We start from the raw sequence: 23,938 nt of genomic DNA on the forward strand, positions 1-23,938 counted from the left end.
AAGTTTATGTGCCTTATTCTGCCATTCTTCACTATCACTGCACCCGAATTTCCAATTAAAGTTAAGCGATTTGGTTGGGAATAAGTGTGAAAGCCGCAAACTCCTGACCAAATTGCCTGACTAATGCTGATTTCATCTATTTATTCGTGCTTATCGCATTGTTTTCCAAAATGTATGAGGAGAATTTTCATCAAGACTAGGTGTGAAAACCGTGAACTCTCGACGAAATTATCTGCTCAATCTCCTTAAATTTTCTTAAAACAAGGAAGAAATTGCCAAGCCAAGGGGTGAAACCCTAACCTTGGCAGTTTGTTCTGGACTTTATTTATCTCACCAAGGCCTCGACGGACTCCAACGACCTGAACTCACAAGTATGACCTAGGGAACGCGTGTGGAATGCCCAAGAATCAAGGCAGAAACACGACCACTAGAGTCGAAAATGATGACAAGTCTACCGTGAATAGTCGAGTTGCCAAGGGTAGTCGATGTCTAGTAGCCGCAGACAATCTACCTCTCGATTTTATGTGTTTCGATTCTGAGAACCGCAGTCGCGTACTCGGATGACTCGTTGATTTTATGTGTTCCTGTGTGCTTTACCTGTTTACGTGTTTATATTTTGGATATTATTCGATTTTACTGCCATTTCAATCAACACACACGACTCTTACTGTTATTCTATCCCCATTCGATCTCCAGTTGCTGCAATCCAGACAATATTATGCTATGTTATGCTGTACGATCAAGTTTGGCTAATACGATGCTATTCGATATGCTACACGAACGACACACGAGCTTTGAATGATAGGATCTTGAGGCAGTCAGAATACTATATGTGCTTATAGGGGAATTACGTGACATTACCTGCCTCTGTGATTTAGTGCGTATGTGCCCTCCGTGACTATGTGCTTCTGTGCTTTACTTGCTTATGTGCTTCTGTGGTTATGTGGATTCTGTGCTTTTGTGTCTATGAGATTACGTAATATGTGTTTCGATGTGTTCCTAAGCTTTAGTAATCTAGACGTGTGAGGTGAGATTCGATTACGTTGTGTTGAGTCCTGTGACGATGTCTGTTGCAGACCATGTCGTCGTCTTGATCACGTCAACGTCTGACCCGCCAAGAAAAGAGAGACAGACGTCTCACTGCTATCATCTCCAAATCCGTGGCGAAAGCTGTGAGTGAGGTGTATGAAAACGCTAGCAAGTCGTCTGAAGGATCTCATACTGATACCCCTAAAGATTCCAGCAAGACAACTTTTAGCTTCAAGCAGTTTAAAGCATGCGGACCGAAGGAGTTCACCGGTGAGGATGGCCCTACTGCCATGTTTCATTGGTTCGACTCGGTCGAAGTCACTCTGCGACAAAGCGGATGCCCCGAAAATCTCCGCACTCTCAATGCTACTGGCGTCTTCCAGTCCCGTGCTCTAGACTGGTGGACTGCTGAACGAAACAAGCGTGGGAATGATGCAGCTTACGAGCTGACATGGGAGGAACTGAAGGCAATTATGATCGATGAATTCTGCCCTCCTCATGAACGCCAAAAGCTGGAGGATTAATTTTGGGTCATTAAGCAGAAGGACGTAGACAACGCTGCTCTCACTGCTCGCTTCAAGCAGCTCAGTATCATATGTCCCGATCAGGTCAAGACTCCAGAAATGACCATCAAGAAGTATATCCGAGCTCTGCCAAACTATGTAGCAGATTTTGTTCACGCCTCCAAGCCAGCAACGATCGAAGAAACCTACCTACTCGCCGCTGAGATCAATGACAAGCGAGTAAAGTCTGGTTTCTGGGACAAGCAAACCAAGTCTCTGCACCAAGCCACCACAACACCCACCGACTCATCTGCTCAATCCTCCAAGTCATCAAGAAGGAAGAAGAAGCACAACAACAACAACTCCAGCAACAAGAACTGTGCTGTGACAACTACTGCTGCTCCTCTTTAAGCTATACCGGTTCAACAGCAGCAGCACCAGCGCTCAGCTCCAGTGATCAATGCACCGCCAGCGAAGCGTGCATACACAGGCCCTCACCCACTCTGCCCGACATGCTCTTACCATCATCCAGTGGGTCTGGCTTGTCGTTTCTGCACTCACTGCAACCTTTACGGTCATTTCACTGCGAACTGTCGCTATGGTCCTCGTCAAGCCCCAGTTCAAGCCACTGTCAACCAGGCTCTACTCCCTGCCCCTCAAGGCCAACAAGCAGCTCAAGCACCAGCAGCCAATGCTCGAGTCTGCTTTGCATGTGGTGACGCTAACCACTTTGCAAACAGGTGCCCGAATAGGGTGGTTAAGCAAGAGCCCCAGCAGCAACAGCAGCCTCAGCAGCAACAGCCGCCTCAGCAACAGCAGCAAGCAGCCCATGCCCGAACCTTCAACATCAATGCCCGTCAGGCTCAGGCGGATAACAACGTGGTTAATGGTACGTTCCTTGTGAATGGTATTTATGCATCATGTTTGTTTGATACTGGAGCCGATAACTGCTTTGTGTCGTTTGAATTCGAGAAGCTCCTTAGTCGTAAGCGCTCTTATCTGTCCTCGTCATTCGAAGTCGAAGTCGCTACGGGAAGGACGATTGCCGTTAATTCAGTACTCCGTGATTGTACTCTCGAACTCAACAATCACATTTTCCCAATCGACCTTATTCCAATGCAACTCGGAAGCTTTGATGTCATAATAGGCATGGACTTTCTTCATGAAAACCATGCTGAAGTTGTGTGCTTTGAAAAGATGATACGATTCTCGCTCGCGAATGGTGATCTATTGTGTGTGTACGGTGAAACAGCGTCGAAGGGTCTCAAGCTTATGTCATGCATCCAAGCTAACAAGTATCTCCGCAAGGAATACCGAGCCTTCTTGGCCAACATTGTAGTAGCGGAGAAGGAAAAGAAAAAGAAAGTTGAGGTCAAAGACGTTCCAATGGTTCGTGAATTTCCTCAGGTATTCCCTAACGATCTTCCCGGACTACCCCCAAGTCGTGATATCGACTTCCGCATCGACCTCATTCCTGGAGCTAACCCCGTTGCTAAAGCCCCTTACCAACTCGCACCATCCGAAATGAGGGAACTCTCGAATCAACTCCAGGAATTACTCGAAAAAGGCTTTATTCGCCCAAGCACCTCTCCTTGGGGCGCGCCAGTCCTCTTCGTCAAAAAGAAGGATGTTTCGTCATCGTGTTTATCGACGATTTCTTGATTTATTCCAAAACGAAAGCTGAACACGCGCAACATCTACGTTTGGTTCTCGAGTTACTCCAGGGGAACCGGCTCTACGCCAAATTCTCTAAGTGTGAATTTTGGTTGGAGGAGGTTCAGTTTCTGGGTCACATCGTGAATAGTCAGGGTATCCATGTTGATCCCGCGAAGATTGAAGCCGTCAAAAGCTGGATTACGCCTAAGAACCCGTCTGAAGTTCGTTCTTTTCTCGGACTAGCGGGCTATTATCGACGATTCATTGAAGGATTCTCCAAGATCGCTGTGCCACTTACCGCTCTTACTCATAAGGACAAGCCTTTTGTGTGGGGAAACGCACAAAAGACTGCCTTTCAAACCCTCAAGCATATGTTGTGCAACGCTCCGATTCTTACGCTGCCCGACGGAAGCGACAACTTCATTGTCTACTGTGATGCTTCTAACCTTGGTCTCGGCTGTGTCCTCATGCAGCGAGACAAGGTTATAGCCTACGCATCTCGTCAGCTCAAGATCCACGAGAAGAACTATACAACCCATGACCTCGAGCTAGGCGCGGTTGTCTTTGCATTGAAGATTTGGCAACACTACCTGTATGGCACTAGGTGTACAATCTACACTGATCACAGGAGTTTACAACACATCTTTAATCAGAGAGAGCTTAATATGCGTCAACGCCGATGGGTAGAACTTCTCAACGATTACGACTGTGAGATTCGTTATCACCCAGGCAAGGCGAATGTGGTTGCCGACGCGCTCAGCAGAAAGAGTTACGTGCTCAGTACCCGAAACATCCAAGCCCAGCACAACCTCGAAACCCTTATTCGTGAAGCTCAACATGCTTGCTTTAACGAGCGTACATTGAAGAAAGAGAGAATCTATCACGATGGAGCTCAGTTGGTAAGCAAATCCGATGGGATATTCTATTATCTGGATCGAATTTGGATCCCTAAGCGGACCGAATTGCGAAAGATTATCATGAATGAAGCCCACAAGTCCCGGTATTCTATTCATCCCGGCGCAGATAAGATGTACCAGGACCTACGCTACAAGTACTGGTGGCCGGGCATGAAACGAGATATCGCCCTATACGTTGGAAGTTGCTTAACTTGTGCAAGAGTCAAGGCTGAACATCAAAGACCTTCTGGCTTACTCGAACAACCGCCGATACCTATATGGAAGTGGGAGAGTATAGCTATGGATTTCATAACAAAACTCCCGTCCACGCCATCAGGTCACGATAGTATTTGGGTCATAGTCGATCGTCTAACGAAATCAGCCCACTTTTTGCCGATACGAGAAGACTACAAGGTGGAACGACTAGCCCAAATCTACACCGACGAGATCATTTGTAATCATGGTACGCCTCGTGACATCATTTCAGACCGTGACGCTCGGTTCACTTCGCGATTGTGGGAAACGTTTCAAGCGGCCCTTGGTACGTCGCTTAATCTGAGTACTGCATTCCATCCTCAAACTGACGGACAGACTGAAAGAACGATCCGTACTCTTGAAGACATGCTCCGAGCGTGTGTCATAGATTTTGGTGGTAGTTGGAACAAACACCTGCCATTGGTGGAATTCTCGTACAATAACAGCTATCATGCCAGCATTCAAATGGCACCTTTCGAGGCTTTGTATGGTAGAAGATGTCGATCGCCTATTGTATGGCACGAGATCGGTCACTCGCAACTAACCGGTCCCGAAATTGTACAAGAAACGACTGACAAGATCCACCAGATTCGAGACAACTTGGTAAAAGCTCGGAACAGACAGAAAAGTTACGCCGATAGAAGACGCAAGCCCCTGGAATTTGAAGTTGGTGACTACGTACTCCTAAAGGTATCACCTTGGAAGGGTGTTGTCTGATTCGGCAAGAAAGGGAAACTCGCGCCTCGATATGTGGGACCTTTTAGGATTCTGGAAAGAATCGGAAAAGTCGCCTACAGACTCGAACTACCGGAGGAACTCAGTAACGTCCACCCGACTTTCCACGTCTCTAACCTTCGAAAACGCCTTGCTGATCATGATCTAATCGTACCGCTCGACGATCTTCAGGTCAACGAAACGTTACACTTCGTGGAAAAGCTTGTCGAAATAATGGATCGCCAAACCAAGCAACTCAGGCGCTCTCGCATCCCGATCGTGAAGGTCCGATGGGAAGGCAAACGAGGCGCGGAGTTCACTTGGGAACTCGAAAGCGACATGATGGCCAAGTACCCGCAGTTGTTTAAATAAATAGATCTGAAGCATCAAATTGGTAAATCATGGCGTTGGGTAGCCTTCGACCTAATTTCGGGACGAAATTCCCTAAACAAGGGGAGGCTGTAACACCCCGTGATTTCGAATGTCAAAGTCAAAGTCAAAGTCCAAGTCAACTTTGACTTCTTTGACTGTTAATGTTTCTTTTTACTTTTTGTATTATGTGGAGTAAGTGTTGTCTAAATGAAATGATCGAATGTTTAATCAATGCGACCGATTTACGACTGTGAGTAGTAGGAAGTAACAACGCGATAAAGTTAATCAACCAATAATCAAGCTAATCGATTCATCAAACTCGAGACTCGAATTATGTGAACCCTGGTATTGTATTACGTGTGTGTGTGCCTTACGTGTTACTTGTGCGTGTTTATTTATATGTTTGGTGTGATATTCAAGCGAATCAATCGAAAATCGAATCGAAACTCGAAAAGCAAGCGAACTCAATCGAAATCGACATCGAAACGTGATGTAACACCTCGAAAATTCATGTCCAATAATGTATTGACACGTGTCATAAGCTTTGAACGTGTGAAAGATTACGTATGAAGGACTAAAGTTGACAAACAAGGAAAGTATGTGAATATAAGGGTTCAAAATGTCAACAATGGATAAATATATCTTTCAATAACCCTATATGATGTTTATATCCTTAAACGAATAAATCATGGATCATATGAAGCTAATTGTGAAAGAAAGTGAGGAATTACAAACTACAGGGGCTAAATGTGTCAACATGTTTAAAGTATACCTCTGAGTGATCTTTTAGCAGACCCGAAGCTTTGTAATGATAAATTATACTCACAAGAATGTGTGATAAAAATTTCACAAGGTTTCGATTAAGTATGAGAAAGTTATGACAATATTCGTATACGAGGGATTAAAAGCGTCAATATCGAAATTTAGAACTTTTCGGTGAACGTATGAATAACCGGGGACTAAACAAAGTTGGTTTATGACTTGGGGTCCTTAAAAGTCAAGTTTGGGGGTTTATAGTGCAAGAAACCACCTTAAAATCAAGTTTGGAAGGACCAGGGACCAAAATGCAATTATTGAAACTTTGTAACCAGATCAGAGGGGCCACGCGGCCCGCGTAAGATCCTTATGAATCCTGAAGTGGGCCGCCTGGGACTACCAGATGCAGAAAATCAGGACAGCTGGCTGTTAAAGCTTTGTAACCGACTTAAAATGGTTGTTTTTGATTCTATGGGCTTGTTTGCAGGTATATTAAGGCCCATGGACACTTGTAAAGATCCCATATCATCCATAGACCTTGTTTGGCATGATCTTGATGATCAAAGAAGCCTATATAAGGGCCATGATCTTGGGTTCTTGATTGCTCATTCATTTGGAACTTCACAACTCTTTGCTTGGAGGTTCCTGGAGCTCAAGGCTCATCCTTAGTGTTCATTAGTCGTGCTTAGGACTATTGTAAGTATGCTTATCCTCCTTTAATTCAGTTTGCTTAGTTTATTAGCGTTTGGTCAAACCGTCGTAATTAAGATTTGACTTCGTCATTAATCTTAATTGCTCCAGTCAAATTTCATTATGAAAGTACCTATGAGTTGGTAATTATGTGGGCATTAAACCCCTATAAGGTCACCCTCTGATTTCCACTCTAATTAGGTCAATTGTCGAGTCAAACTTGATTATAAAAAGTCAAGAGAAAGCTGATTTTCAAATAAATGCATAATTAGCAATGTAGAAGCTATGCAACCTGTTTTGACATTAATATAACTTGGTAATCAATGTAAGAACATGTCTAAACATGTTCAACTCGACAATTTTCAGTTTAGGCTCGGTTCGGGACTGAAAGTCGCATAGTTTGACTTATGCTTTGACTTTCAGTTCTGACCCGTTTGTGCATGATTTAGGAATGCCTTAGAGCTTTGCTAGGACCAAGTTACCTATAAGTATAACCCTCTGTGATTATACAACTTGGTTCATTAATTATCCAATTTATATGCATGTTTCCGTTAATCGCCTAAATGTTGACTATTATGCCCTTATGACCTTAAAACATGAATTTTGAAAATGTAAAAGAGTAGAAACCTTTGGTACTGATTTATAAACTTGTACCTAGAATTTGACATCAGTTTGAGGTCTAGATTAAGAGTTACGCTCAATAGCGTAATTAGAAAGCTTTTTAGTAATTAGAAGGCGTAATTAGCATATAGCCTATCTAAACCCAATTTTTGATGCCAAACCTTATACCTACTGATGTAAAATAATATTTTGGGATTTTTGGAGATTTTTATTTATTTTTTAGGCTGATCATAACCTAGAGTTTTAAAGCTTAATTCGGTAGTTGTCGGTTTTGCCCTTTTAAGCTATAAATTGAGTTTTACCAAACCTTTTGACACCAAACCTTTTTCTACTGATCTAATATGATGGATAGAGTATTTTAAGCCTTCTGGAATAGTAAAAATATCAGCTTTCCTATAAGAACCCGGAAATAGCTCAAAATCGCCATTTTAAGCGTTTTAAACGCATAGTATGTATTAAAACCATATTAGACATGTAAGACTTGATACCTACTGATATTTTAAGTAAACTTTTATGTTCCAACAGTAAGTAGAAATTTTGAAGTCAGATTTCCAGATTTGACCCTTAAACCTTAAGTGAAATTACCAAAATGCCCTTAAGATGCATAGTTTTGTTTTAAGTGATAAATTTCACATATAGGTTATACCCTATTGATATAACTTAGTAAATTAAGTATTTTTACTGATTTCATCAGACCCGAAACTCATAATTATATTTAAACTCTTTTGTAACCTTTTAAATGACCAAAATACCCTTGCGGGGCATAAATTGGTTTTAAATTCGTTATGGGCATAATAGAAGATATCTTACTAATGTCACAACATATTTAAGGCATGTTAACTTAGGAAACTTGTATATGACTCGTATGGTTACTCGTTACGCACTTTTCGCGTTCGGATCGGCTTATGTGACTAGTTTGCATATATTAGCCGAAACGGGTTAAACCATATCGTTTTCATCTCAAAATCCAGAATGTGTTTAAGTTACCCATATTAAACAAGTATGCAAGCTTGTCGGGTCAAAACCACATTCTAAACCGGTCTTCGCTCTATCATGCGTTTGAACCGTGTCTTCCTTTTGAAAACTAACCGGTCTAAGTCTAAGCTTAATTAAAGACCCGTTAGGATTCTAATAGGTTATTAAAAACCTTCGTTCCAGATTAGGAGCCCAGTAAAAGATACGTGCACTTGCTGTATTTGATTTATACATTGCTCAGGTAAATACTCTTAACTTATTTTCCCTATACGGGCTTGTGATACGGTACTATAAAAGTACCGCTTGGTCGGGTGTATGTAGTCATTTAAATCGTATTGTGATTGATGTATTTACATAACCTGTTTGATATGTATTATTTGGTGTATGGCCCTTGGGGGTTAAATGACCATGTCCCGGATATCCTTGGCATCATTCATAGAAATGGCCACGACCTATGTCACACCCCCAAAATCCCACCTGCGGAGTACTACCGCTTGGAGGCGTGACTGACCAGGATCCAGCCACCAATCATACTGAACAAGCATATAAGTAATTATAAAAGTTTAACCACCACAATTGGTGTTTCAAAACAAACAAGTTAAGTTGCAAGCGGAAGCATAAGTTTAAAGTTATAACATAAGTTCCAAAAGTTTCAAGTTTAACATAGTCTTGTAGCAATCCCTGTCCCACAACGATCCTCCTCCATGCAAGCTCCCACTGAGTACCTATGGTCCTGCAAAGCATGTAGTAACGAGTCAACAACTAGTTGAGTGAGTTCACGGGTGGGCGTTCGTTTTAGTTGTTTCGAAAACAGTTTACTTTATCTGGCATCCTGCCGTGGGGGTTACCCCATAGTTTTAAAAACGTGACCAGTTCGTTCCCAGTTACTCCGGCACTCCGGCCGTGGGGGCTACCCCATGTAGTTATCAGGCATTTCGGCCGTGGGGGCTACCCCATGTACATCATCTGGCTCTCCAGCCGTGGGGGCTACCCCATGTGTATACTAGACTCGTTACCGTATCGATTGCTGACTGTAGTCATGTTTATGTGCCCTGAAAACATCAATGTCTATCATCATTGACGTGCCCCAGATCCATTAGTTCACGCCCGTCCTCTGCGGCACGGTGTGAGGCTTGTCAGACCTAAATAGCGCTATCTAACTAATGACCCGCTCGCCATTGGCCCGGCGATTAGTCGATACAAAAAGGAGGGACTTCGTGATAGAGTTTTAGTCTAGTACGTTTATCCGTCCATCCGGACGAGGAATCACATTCCTGAACCACTGACGTCCTACCCAATGGTAGACGAGGAACCACGTTCCTTAACCCCGTTCCCAACCCAGGGAATCCCATGCTTTGTAAAGGGTGTGAACTCACCTTGGTTTGCTCGGCAGTCAAACACAGAAAGTCAATCAAGTCGCAAGTAGTCAATAACGTCCTATCACGGTTATCACGTATAATCAGATTCGAACCAAGTAGTGCACAAATGTTCAACACGTATGGCAGACACGTTTAATCAGTAGCAGTTCACAGGTAACAGTTAATCACATGTTCAAAGTCCAAACAGTTGGGCTCGTGATAACAGGCCCAAATAACTCATCAACAGTAGCACAGAAATCCATAAATTCGGCCCACTAACTTAGGCCCAAAGTGTGGTCTCGAGTCGCAACCGGACTCGCAAGCATGGTCTCGAGTCATGCTGTGTGTTGATCTCAGGTGGTTGCGAGTCGCAACCGGTGTCGCAACCGTGGTTTCGGCTTGTCATGCTGAGGTCTCGAGTCGCAACGGGACTCGTAACCTGTGGTTTCGGCTTGTCCTGCTATGGTTGCGAGTCGCAACCGCGTGGTCTCGAGTCATCACGCTGTGGTTGCGAGTCGCAACGGGTGATTGCGAGTCGGTAAGCTGTCATTTTCACGTTCAGGTGCTGATGCAGATAGTCAGAGTAATGGTACAATATAATCAGGCCCAAATCAGGAAACTACCAATAGAATTTCACTAACATGTTTTCCTAATCAGGTTATTGGTCAAAGTGGATCAAAATCACAAGGGTTTTCAATCTTCAACTATCATTCAAAGTGTTCTTCACATATTCAAACATGTGTTCATCAAGTTCATAACATATTAATCACTTATTCAAGCAAAACTATGAACAATCTTCAAAATACAACTTACTAGCATGCATCCTAACATGACAAACATACTTCTTAGCCGATTTCATGACATATGTAAACCGATTTCATCATTCATTTTTAACATCAAGCATTTAGACACAAAATATCACAACTCATCTTTTAACATATGTTAACCGGTTATCAACATTGTGCATATAATATCATCATTTGTTTAACAACTAGTAAATCATTTCTCATAAATCATTTCTCATGAATAAACAACCTAACCATCTAACTCAGACACATAACATAAATCACCAAAATAAACATCAAGAATACTAACCGGTTGGTGATGTGTGTGTGAAGCTTCTAGCCGATTCGAGTGTGAGCCGATCCAAACTTCAAAGGTCCGAAAATGATGAAGTGTTTGTGTTCTAGAGTTTAAGTGAGAGAAGTAGGAGAGTGTGTGTGTAATGTTTCAACAAATGGCAAAAGTTAACTAAGGGTGGTTTATATAGGCTAGTTCAAGTGTGTGCACCCTTAGTGGGTTTCGAGTGGGTTTACGGCCCAAAGGCCCAACCGGCCAAAGGTTCTCGGCCCAAGGCCCAAAACCGATTACTAGACACTCGAGACCTCATGGTCTCGAGTCGGGTTCTCGGCTCGCATATAACTCGTATAAATAAATAAATATATATACAATGCACACCTACAAAACACATAAAAGTTCACGTATATCATTAAGTTCAATTGGTTAACTAATCACGTAACGTACAAGCAAGTCACATCACGACACAACGAAAGGTTCTAGATTTCGAGTTGTCACATCATCCCCAAGTTGAAAGAAATTTCGTCCCGAAATTTGATGGCACTCACTGAGGAAGCTAGTTAAGTTGCATGGTTTTCCCGGTTTTCCTGGGGTGTTACATCCACCCCCCGTTGATCTGGAATTTCGTCCCGAAATTCCGTAGCTTCAGCCTCAGTAGCGTTTGTACTGTTCTCAAACAGTTGGGGATACTTTTGTTTCATCCGATCTTCGCGCTCCCAGGTAAACTCTGGGCCGCGACGTGAGTTCCAACGAACTCGAACAAGAGGTATTCTAGTGCTCTTGAGGACTTTAACATCCCGGTCCGTGATCTCGACAGGTTCTTCGACGAATTTCAACTGTTCGTCGATCGTAAGTTCCTTCAGAGGAACTACGTGCGTCTCATCTGACAGACACTTCTTCAGATTCGACACATGGAAAACGTTGTGAACTGCACCGAGTTCTGCTGGTAATTTCAGTCTGTAGGCCACCTTGCCTATTTTCTCAAGGATTTCAAAAGGTCCAACGTACCGTGGGTTGAGTTTGCCGCGTTTACCAAAACGAACCACACCCTTCCAGGGTGAGACTTTGAGTAATACCCGCTCCCCAACCTGGAGCTCAAGTGGTTTCCTGCCCTTATCGGCGTAGGCCTTCTGACGGTCACGAGCCGCCGCCATGCGTTGTCGTATTTGAGCAATCCGCTCAGTAGTGTCTACCACATGTTCTGGACCAGTGATCTGACTATCCCCCACTTCTGCCCAACAGAGGGGTGACCGGCATTTACGTCCGTACAATGCCTCAAACGGAGCAGCTTTAATGCTGGTGTGGTAGCTGTTATTATACGAGAATTCCACGAGTGGCAGATGCCTTTCCCAGCTGTTGCCAAAGTCGATTACACAAGCGCGAAGCATGTCTTCTAATGTCTGAATAGTTCGCTCGGACTGCCCGTCCGTCTGTGGGTGATACGCTGTGCTCATATCTAAACGTGAGCCAAAAGACTTGTGCATTGCCTGCCACAGTTCCGAAGTAAAACGTGCATCTCGATCAGAGATGATAGAAGTGGGCACCCCGTGCCTCGAAACAACTTCCTTGAGGTATATCTCCGCTAGAGTGGAGAACTTATCCGTTTCCTTGATTGCCAAAAAGTGTGCGGATTTCGTGAGTCGATCCACGATCACCCAGATAGTATCGTTTCCGCGCTGTGATCTAGGTAGGCCAGTAACGAAATCCATGGAAATTTGCTCCCATTTCCATTGTGGTATCTCTGGTTGCTGAAGTAGGCCTGAAGGTTTCTGATATTCCGTCTTAACTCTCGCACAAGTCAAACACTTGCTGACATAAGTTGCTATGTGGGCCTTCATGCTAGGCCACCAATACGTGGTTTTAATATCGTGGTACATCTTGTCCGAACCAGGGTGTACCGAGTAGCGAGATTTGTGCGCTTCATCCATCACAAGTTCTCGTAATTTGCCATAGAGTGGGACCCAAATGCGTCCTGTTACATAATAAGCACCGTCTTCCTTCTGTTCTAAGCGTTGCCTTGACCCGCGTAGAGCTTCAGCTCTAACGTTTTCTGGCTTCAGTGCTTCTATCTGAGCAGCTCGTATTTGCGAAGGTAGACTAGAATGTATCGTGAGTTGTAAAGCTCTTACACGCTTAGGCGTAGTGTCCTTTCGACTGAGGGCGTCTGCCACAACATTGGCCTTGCCCGGGTGATACCTGATAGAGCACTCGTAATCATTCAGCAGCTCGACCCATCGTCGCTGCCGCATATTCAGTTCCTTCTGCTTGAATATGTGTTCTAAACTTCTGTGGTCGGTGTAGATGGCGCACTTGGTTCCGTACAGGTAATGCCGCCATAGTTTAAGTGCGAAAACAACAGCTCCCAGTTCCAAATCATGTGTCGTGTAGTTCTTCTCGTGAACTTTGAGTTGTCGTGAGGCGTAGGCTATGACTTTATCTCGTTGCATCAATACACAACCAAGACCTTGAATTGATGCATCACAGTAAACCACAAAATCTTCTGTGCCCTCTGGCAATGAAAGGATAGGTGCACTACAAAGTCTATCCTTTAGATGCTGAAAAGCTAACTCTTGTGCGTTTCCCCAATGATAAACAACGCCTTTCTGCGTTAGTAAGGTGAGAGGCTGCGCGATCTTAGAAAAATCCTTAATGAATCTCCTGTAATATCCTGCCAATCCCAAAAATTGGCGAATTTCCTTTGGTGTGCGAGGCGCAGGCCAGTTCTTAATAGATTCCACTTTGGATGGATCAACGTGAATCCCATCCTTGTTCACCACATGCCCTAGGAAATGGACCTCTCGAAGCCAGAAGTCGCATTTCGAGAATTTCGCGTAAAGCTGTTCCTTCCGAAGGAGTTCCAAAATAAGTCGTAGATGTTGTTCGTGCTCTTCCTTGCTCTTAGAATAGATCAGGATGTCGTCGATAAAGACTATAACAAACTTATCCAGGTACGGCTTGCACACTCGATTCATCAAATCCATAAAAACTGCCGGTGCGTTCGTCAGCCCAAACGGCATGACCAAAAACTCATAGTGCCCATATCGAGTCCTAAAGGCCGTCTTAGAGACATCCTCTTCCCGAACTCTCAGCTGGTGATATCCCGATTTCAGATCGATCTTTGAATAGTAGCTCGACCCCTGCAACTGGTCGAACAAGTCGTCAATACGCGGTAGAGGATAACGATTCTTCACAGTCACCTTGTTGAGTTCGCGATAGTCGATACACATTCTGAAGGTACCGTCCTTCTTCTTCACAAATAACACTGGAGCTCCCCAAGGCGATGAGCTAGGACGAATAAAACCCTTATCCAAGAGTTCTTGTAGTTGCGTGGAGAGTTCTTCCAACTCTGATGGCGCTAAACGATAAGGTGCACGGGCTACAGGCGCGGCTCCAGGAGCTAGATCAATCTGAAACTCGACTTGGCGATGGGGCGGAAGACCAGGTAATTCCTCAGGGAATACCTCAGGATAATCGCGTACAACCGGAAAATCTTCTAACTTCTTCCCCTTCTCTGTGGTATCAGTAACTAGAGCCAAAATCGCAGTGTGGCCCTTTCGTAAGCACTTCTGAGCCTTAAGAAGAGAGATAATGTTCTCAACAGCACTTCTCTTGTCGCCACGAATCATGAGAGGTTCACCACCTAAACCAGGAACACGAACGATCTTCTCGTTGCAAAGAATCTCTGCTCGGTGTTGGGATAGCCAATCCATCCCAATGACAACGTCGAAACTACCCAAGACAATAGGAATAAGATCGATAGAGAAGGTCTGGTTAGCGAGAATAAGCTGGCAACCCTTGACTACGTGTGAGGCTTCCAAACTCTTACCATTAGCTAGCTCTACGGTGTGCTTGTCGCTCAGGGGTGTAGGAATACGCTTAAGCATCTTACTAACTTCTAGTGACACATAGCTAGTATCGGCACCCGAATCAAATAAGACTGTAACATAAAAGTCGTCGAGAAGGAACTTACCCGTCACCACGTTGGGATCATTCCTTGCTTCACCTTGACCAATCACGAACACTCGTCCCCTAGCACCATTGTTGTTGTTTCCATTGTTACCATTCCCCTGGTTGTTGTTGTTGTTCTGGTTCAGTTGGGGACAATCTTTCTTGAAATGACCTTCAGCTCCACACTGAAAGCACCCTTTGTTGTTACCCTGCTGCTGTCGCTGATTCTGCTGAGGTTGCTGACGATTCTGGTTGACGGGGTATGCGCTTCTGCAATCCTTTGCAACATGACCAGGCTTGTTGCATCGATGACAGTTGCCCCTGGTGCATGGCCCACTGTGGTGTAGGCTGCAGCGATTGCACTTGGGGTGATTCCCCTTGTATCCACCATGACTTTGACCACCAGACAACTGCTGACTGGGGCTCTTGTGATCGTCCGTCTTTCTCTGCTGAGACTGAGTTTGCACTGAAGTTGAACCCCTGCTTGAAGTTCCATCCCATTTTCGTTTATCCCCACTAGAAGCACCAGAAGTAGTTGCAGCACCTATACGCTTCGGTAACTTGTTCTGCTCCACCGCTTGGTCAGTAAGACGGTGAGCCAACTGTACAACCTGCTGGATAGTAGTCAACCTTGCTGAAGTCACATGACTTTGGATCTCTGGCACCAAGCCCTTGAGATAGAGTTCAATTCGCTTGTAGGGAGGATCCACCATAGTAGGACACAACAAAGCAAGCTCATGCGATCTCTTAGTGTATGCCTCAATTTCTGACCCCGACATTTTGAGATTGTAGAACTCATCTTCCAGTTTGTGAATGTCGTCACGACTGCAGTATTCCTCCCTGATCATTTCCTTGAAAGTTTCCCATGGGGTGGCGTTGGCAGCAACCAACCCTAACATCTGCACTTGAGCATTCCACCACGTGAGGGCCAAACCCTCGAGAGTACCAGTAGCATACTTCACCCTGCGCGCTTCAGGGCATTCGCACATTTCGAACACAGACTCCAGTTTCTCAAACCAGTGTAGGAGACCTACTGCTCCTTCAGTGCCGCTAAAAGTCGTGGGTCGACAGTCCATAAAGGTCTTAAAAGTGCACACCGGTGCCTGAGCATACTGACCTAAGGTAGGTGAAAGAAAAGACAGAGTTTAACACAAAGGTTGGTTCACGAGAGTAGGATCCAAATGATCCTAGAGCAATTTCGGACTGCAGGATATACCTCCTGCGCGTGCAGCTGCGAGCGCTGCGTCAATTCGCTCGTTGATCAAAGCCGTCAACTGGGCTTGTGTCATGTTAACGCGTCCAGACATGGTTCTTCATAATAAAAGCAATACGTGTGAGAGAGGTTCGCGAAAGCACGATAGTAGGACAGAGTAAGTACGCATGTGTTCAAACAACAGTAGCTATACTAATCAAGCATACCATGAGCAATGTACTACGCAACTAACAAGTAGGCAATATACATACATCATATTACCTAGAACGTCGAGCCTTGCATGAGGAGCGAAGTGTCGTTGTGGACCGTTGAGCACTAAACCGGTTATAGTCTGGTTTTAACAAAAACGTTTCTCCTTTATTAAAACCAAGTTCACTATAACCAATGGCTCTGATACCAATCTGTCACACCCCCAAAATCCCACCTGCGGAGTACTACCGCTTGGAGGCGTGACTGACCAGGATCCAGCCACCAATCATACTGAACAAGCATATAAGTAATTATAAAAGTTTAACCACCACAATTGGTGTTTCAAAACAAACAAGTTAAGTTGCAAGCGGAAGCATAAGTTTAAAGTTATAACATAAGTTCCAAAAGTTTCAAGTTTAACATAGTCTTGTAGCAATCCCTGTCCCACAACGATCCTCCTCCATGCAAGCTCCCACTGAGTACCTATGGTCCTGCAAAGCATGTAGTAACGAGTCAACAACTAGTTGAGTGAGTTCACGGGTGGGCGTTCGTTTTAGTTGTTTCGAAAACAGTTTACTTTATCTGGCATCCTGCCGTGGGGGTTACCCCATAGTTTTAAAAACGTGACCAGTTCGTTCCCAGTTACTCCGGCACTCCGGCCGTGGGGGCTACCCCATGTAGTTATCAGGCATTTCGGCCGTGGGGGCTACCCCATGTACATCATCTGGCTCTCCAGCCGTGGGGGCTACCCCATGTGTATACTAGACTCGTTACCGTATCGATTGCTGACTGTAGTCATGTTTATGTGCCCTGAAAACATCAATGTCTATCATCATTGACGTGCCCCAGATCCATTAGTTCACGCCCGTCCTCTGCGGCACGGTGTGAGGCTTGTCAGACCTAAATAGCGCTATCTAACTAATGACCCGCTCGCCATTGGCCCGGCGATTAGTCGATACAAAAAGGAGGGACTTCGTGATAGAGTTTTAGTCTAGTACGTTTATCCGTCCATCCGGACGAGGAATCACATTCCTGAACCACTGACGTCCTACCCAATGGTAGACGAGGAACCACGTTCCTTAACCCCGTTCCCAACCCAGGGAATCCCATGCTTTGTAAAGGGTGTGAACTCACCTTGGTTTGCTCGGCAGTCAAACACAGAAAGTCAATCAAGTCGCAAGTAGTCAATAACGTCCTATCACGGTTATCACGTATAATCAGATTCGAACCAAGTAGTGCACAAATGTTCAACACGTATGGCAGACACGTTTAATCAGTAGCAGTTCACAGGTAACAGTTAATCACATGTTCAAAGTCCAAACAGTTGGGCTCGTGATAACAGGCCCAAATAACTCATCAACAGTAGCACAGAAATCCATAAATTCGGCCCACTAACTTAGGCCCAAAGTGTGGTCTCGAGTCGCAACCGGACTCGCAAGCATGGTCTCGAGTCATGCTGTGTGTTGATCTCAGGTGGTTGCGAGTCGCAACCGGTGTCGCAACCGTGGTTTCGGCTTGTCATGCTGAGGTCTCGAGTCGCAACGGGACTCGTAACCTGTGGTTTCGGCTTGTCCTGCTATGGTTGCGAGTCGCAACCGCGTGGTCTCGAGTCATCACGCTGTGGTTGCGAGTCGCAACGGGTGATTGCGAGTCGGTAAGCTGTCATTTTCACGTTCAGGTGCTGATGCAGATAGTCAGAGTAATGGTACAATATAATCAGGCCCAAATCAGGAAACTACCAATAGAATTTCACTAACATGTTTTCCTAATCAGGTTATTGGTCAAAGTGGATCAAAATCACAAGGGTTTTCAATCTTCAACTATCATTCAAAGTGTTCTTCACATATTCAAACATGTGTTCATCAAGTTCATAACATATTAATCACTTATTCAAGCAAAACTATGAACAATCTTCAAAATACAACTTACTAGCATGCATCCTAACATGACAAACATACTTCTTAGCCGATTTCATGACATATGTAAACCGATTTCATCATTCATTTTTAACATCAAGCATTTAGACACAAAATATCACAACTCATCTTTTAACATATGTTAACCGGTTATCAACATTGTGCATATAATATCATCATTTGTTTAACAACTAGTAAATCATTTCTCATAAATCATTTCTCATGAATAAACAACCTAACCATCTAACTCAGACACATAACATAAATCACCAAAATAAACATCAAGAATACTAACCGGTTGGTGATGTGTGTGTGAAGCTTCTAGCCGATTCGAGTGTGAGCCGATCCAAACTTCAAAGGTCCGAAAATGATGAAGTGTTTGTGTTCTAGAGTTTAAGTGAGAGAAGTAGGAGAGTGTGTGTGTAATGTTTCAACAAATGGCAAAAGTTAACTAAGGGTGGTTTATATAGGCTAGTTCAAGTGTGTGCACCCTTAGTGGGTTTCGAGTGGGTTTACGGCCCAAAGGCCCAACCGGCCAAAGGTTCTCGGCCCAAGGCCCAAAACCGATTACTAGACACTCGAGACCTCATGGTCTCGAGTCGGGTTCTCGGCTCGCATATAACTCGTATAAATAAATAAATATATATACAATGCACACCTACAAAACACATAAAAGTTCACGTATATCATTAAGTTCAATTGGTTAACTAATCACGTAACGTACAAGCAAGTCACATCACGACACAACGAAAGGTTCTAGATTTCGAGTTGTCACAACCTAAGCACGGGATGTAGGCGTACACCTGACAGTTGCATTATGTAAAAACTGGTATCCCACTGTAAGGAATCAACCATGTGGGCATTATACCTGTGGCGTGTCAGTTAACTTAAGTCCGGCCTTGCAACCGGCCCTAATGGACGACAAATGAGTAAAACTGTATACAAGATTATTTTGAATAATTGTCCCAAGTTATAAAATATAATTTGCCTAAGTGCACTCAAATCAATTTTCTAAACATTTTCAAAATGAGTCAGTTAAGTTGTATTTACCAGTGCAAACTGACGTATTTTCCAGAAAGGCTAAGTGCAGGTACTATACGTAATAGGCTGGCTACTCCAGGCATCGTTACACAAGTCTCGCAAGCTTTAGATGTCAAAGTCTGTTGAACAAGTTTCCTTTTTATTTGATCCGCCTGTGGATCTGTTTCGACTGTTTTGTGATACTTAAACACTACAATTTATTCAGTTGAAATGAATCTATATCTTTTGCTTCCGTTGTGCATTTATATGTCGTGTTGTTTGACTATGATGATATCAACTACGTCACGATACTCCCCACCGGGCCCACCGGTGACACGTGGAAATTAGGGGTGTTCCAGGTTGGTATCAGAGCCAACACTGAGTGAATTAAACACTAGCCTTTTGTGTTTAATCTCAGTTACACAATTGCACATTCTTGAGTCTAGACAAAGAACATAGGATTGATCCTAATTCGTTTTATTTCTCCTTTATTTGTTTCATTTCTTATTTTTCTGACTAGTCCTTGCATGGGTAAGTCATTTCTGTTAGAAGTCCCATTTAGGGCAACCATTCCTATTATAATATCTTTCTTTTATAAGATCTACCATTATGATAAAATGGCAAAATCTAAAAGGACAAGACCTAGCCATATGTCACCTTAAGGCAGGGCCAAGATGGTAGTTCCTCAATTAGATTCAGATCCTTGTTAACATCTCAAATTAGGATTGCTCTGCTTTTAAATATTAAAAGAATCTTAAAGGTAAAACCTAGCCTAATTGTCATTGCAGACATGGCCAAAATGGTAAAACCTATTCGAAAGATTCAACCCTTATTAACATTTGATATGTTATATACTTGACAAAGTGTGATCCGATAAAATCACCTAAGTCACTACTGAAAAGGGTTATTCTAAATTCCCTTATTTTATAATCATCCCTTAAGGATGAAGTGCCCACGGGCTATAATTAACGTCCTCTGAGACTAAAGACAGTGGTAGCCTGTAACTCCCTGTCAAGGAAAGGTAATGAACTTTGATTCAAACCTTAATACCTCGATTCTGTAAAATCCTGGTTTATTAATTAAATCTGTCTTCGTGACTAGGTATTTTGTGCTATTATATATAATTTAGGGTTATCCCGAATAATTAACTAAAATGTGTATTAAAAACCATAGTTAATAAATCGTTTAAAACGATAGAACTATATAAGCTTCCGTATAAACCTCGTCCTCATTTGATTTTATGTAGCAATTAAAGCTACATGGCAAGGTCGGAAGAAGTGAACAGTCATTCCTTGGAAAACCATGATGATGATAGGGTTAATATAACCAAGGGAGAGCTCCGTACACTGATTGATACAGCTGTGTCTAAAGCTGTAAAGGAGCAATTCAAGGAGGTTAGTGAGACGTATAGTAGAACCTCTTCGGTACCCCACTCTAAGTCTGTTTCTAAGACTCATTCAGAAGCTCATAGCAAGCCACCCTCGAAGAAGGATGGACCCAAGAAAGAGGATGTCGAACATTCCTCAAACCAACATAGTGTTCCATCCAAGAGAATAGTGTTCGATGATGAGCCACGTACCAAGTCTTGTACTTATAAGCACTTTGTTTCCTGCAAACCCCGGGATTTCACTGGGGAGAAAGGAGCAATTGATTGTAACCTGGTTAGATGAAATGGACACCATTGTTGATATCAGTGGTTGTGCTGAAAGGGATATAGTGAAGTATGTGTCCCAATCGTTCAAGGGAGAGGCACTGGCTTGGTGGAAGTCTCTCATTCAAGCTGCTGGGAAGATCCCACTCTATAATATGTCATGGGAGCAGTTTGTTGTTCTCATTAAGGAGAACTATTGTCCACAGCATGAGGTGGAAAGGATTGAATCGGATTTCTTATCATTGGTGATGCAGAATTTAGATTGTCAAGCTTACCTCACCAGTTTCAATACCATGTCTAGACTGGTTCCTTACCTTGTGACACCAGAGCCCAAGAGGATTGCTCGCTTCATTGGGGGATTAGCCCCAGAAATCAAAGCCAGTGTTAAGGCTTCGAGACCTGCTACTTTTAGATCAGTTGCTGATCTATCTCTATCCCTCACCTTGGATGCGGTCAGGTTAAGATCGCTCAAGAACTCTGAAGAGAGTAAGAGGAAGCGTGAGGAGGATAGCTCACGAGGGTCGGAGAAGAAGCACAAGGGAAACACTGAGTCAAAGAAGTTTGGGTCTGGAAAAGGTAGTCAGCGAGCTGAAGAAAAGCCAAAGTGCTCAACTTGCCAAAAGCGCCACTTTGGAAAGTGCAGGCTTGAGACCAAGTCTCAATCAGGATCACCTGCATGTGGGTTATGCAAGTCTAAGGAGCACAAGACTATTGACTGCAAAAGGATCAAAGATGCTACCTGCTACGGCTGTAACAAGAAAGGGCACATTAAGACTAACTGCCCTAAATACGCCAAGAAGCCTGAGGAAGCCAAGAAGACCAATGCTAGGGTCTTCCAGATGAACGTACAGGAGGCAATTCAGGACGACAACATGATCACAGGTACCTTTCTCATAAATGATATATATGCAAGAGTGTTGTTTGATTCTGGTGTTGATAAGTCGTTTGTAGATAATAAGTTTTGCGAGTTGTTGAAATTTCCTGTTAAAACCTTAAGTGTGAAATATGAGGTGGAATTAGCTGATGGTACCTTAGAAACCGCCTCAACCATTTTAGATGGATGTCTTATATCCATTAGGAACCACTCTTTTCCTATGTCTTTGCTTCCTTTAAAGTTAGCCGGATTTGATATAGTATTGGGCATGCATTGGTTATCGCATAACCAAGCCCAGATCATCTGCAACAAGAAACAAGTGGTAGTTAAGACTCCGTCTGGTGAGTCACTTACCATTCAGGGAGATACCCAGTATGGATTACCTGGCCAAGTGTCTATGCTCAAGGCAGATGCTTGAAGAAGGGTTGTGTCATTTACATGGCACAAGTGACTATTGATGAGCAGAAGCCCAAGGTTGAAGATATTCCAGTCATTTCTGAATACCCTGAAGTTTTCCCTGAAGAACTACCTGGCTTGCCACCAGATAGACAGGTGGAGTTTAGAATTGACATCATCCCCGCAGCAGCGCCTGTTGCGAGAGCACCTTGTAGGTTAGCACCAACAGAGATGAAGGAATTGAGGACGCAGCTAGATGATTTGCAAGCCAAGGGTTTTATTAGACCTAGTTCATCTCCTTGGGGAGCGCCAATCTTGTTTGTCAAGAAGAAGGATTGTAACACCTCGAAATTTTGTGTCCAATAATGTGTTAACATGTGTCATTTGATTACACGTGGCATTGATATTAAATAAAGGACTAATATTGACAAACCTTGAAAGTATATAAATTCGAGGGTTATAAATGTCGAACAAGGGTAAATATGCTGTATAGTAACCCTAAATAATGCTTGTACCTTCAAACGAATAAATCATAGATCGTACGGAAGCGAAACGCGGAAGAAGGTGAGAGATTACAAACCACAGGGGATAACTGTGTCAACATGTTTAATTATACCTCTGAGTGACCCTTTAACGTTCCCGAGGCTTTGTAACAGTTTAATACACTCACTAGAATGCAATATATATATTTCGCGAAGTTCTGTTTTAAAAACGAGAAAGTTACGATCGAATTCGTATGAGAAGGGTTAAAAGCGTCAATAATATAATTTAAGGCCTTCCGGATAATAAATAAATTTAACCGAGGGCTTAACAATGCGGGTAAATAACGCGAGGTCCTTAACTGTAATTAATCAAGGGCCATATCGCAAAGTTACCCCTTCAAACCCGAAAGGTCAGGTAATTAATTACCAAGATTTTATAATCATTACTAAAAGATTTAAAAAGATTTATTTTAACCCCTTACGGACCGTAAAGGGTATGCCTTACGGACCGTAAGGAGGGGGAATGATTGCTGATGATCCGCCTATGGCTTACGGACCGCAAGGCCGAAGCCATACGGTCCGTAAGCGACGCCCAGCGACAGATTGTTGGCTGTTGGCTGATTTAAACGGCCAAAGAAGGAGTAATGGGTTTCTCAGAAGTATGGATGCCCCCTACTCGACCCATAACTCTCTAGGACATATGCCATCCATCCATGATCAGTTGTAGAGTGGTGTGTGATGATCTTGGACCTTGCCTTTGACTATAAATAGGCACATGTGTTCATAACTTTCATCACAACTCAAAACACTTCTCTGGTCACTTCTAAGAGCTCTCAAGCTTTCTTCTTTGTTCTCTAAGCAAGTCTCAACTTCTGTAAGTCCATTAGATCCTTTGTAGTTTTATTTATACTTAGTAAATAGCTAAAAACCAAACCGTCGTAAATACGGTTTGACTTCAAAATAAATCCGTAATGGCTCAGACTTATGACGGATCAAAAGTAGTTATGAGTTGGTATTTATGTGGGTAATAAACCTCTAAAAGGTTTCCCTCTGATCACCACTCTAACTAGCTCAAACGTCGAGTCAAACGAATGCTTAAAAAGTCAACAGAAAGCTATTTTTGCGATTCTTGCATAATCTGTGATATAAATGATATGCAACCTGTTTAGACACTCATAAAACATGATATTAAGTATATAAACTTGTTTACGCTCGTTTGAATCGACCATTTGCTATATTGAATCGGTTCGGAGCCGAATGTCGCAAAAGTTTGACTTTTGCTTTGACTTCAGTTCTGACCCGTTTTAGTAAGGTATAGATATGCCTTAGGACTCTCTTAGGACCAGG

Source organism: Helianthus annuus, chromosome 12, assembly GCF_002127325.2.
Source record: "Helianthus annuus cultivar XRQ/B chromosome 12, HanXRQr2.0-SUNRISE, whole genome shotgun sequence".
Taxonomy (NCBI): Eukaryota; Viridiplantae; Streptophyta; class Magnoliopsida; order Asterales; family Asteraceae; genus Helianthus; species Helianthus annuus.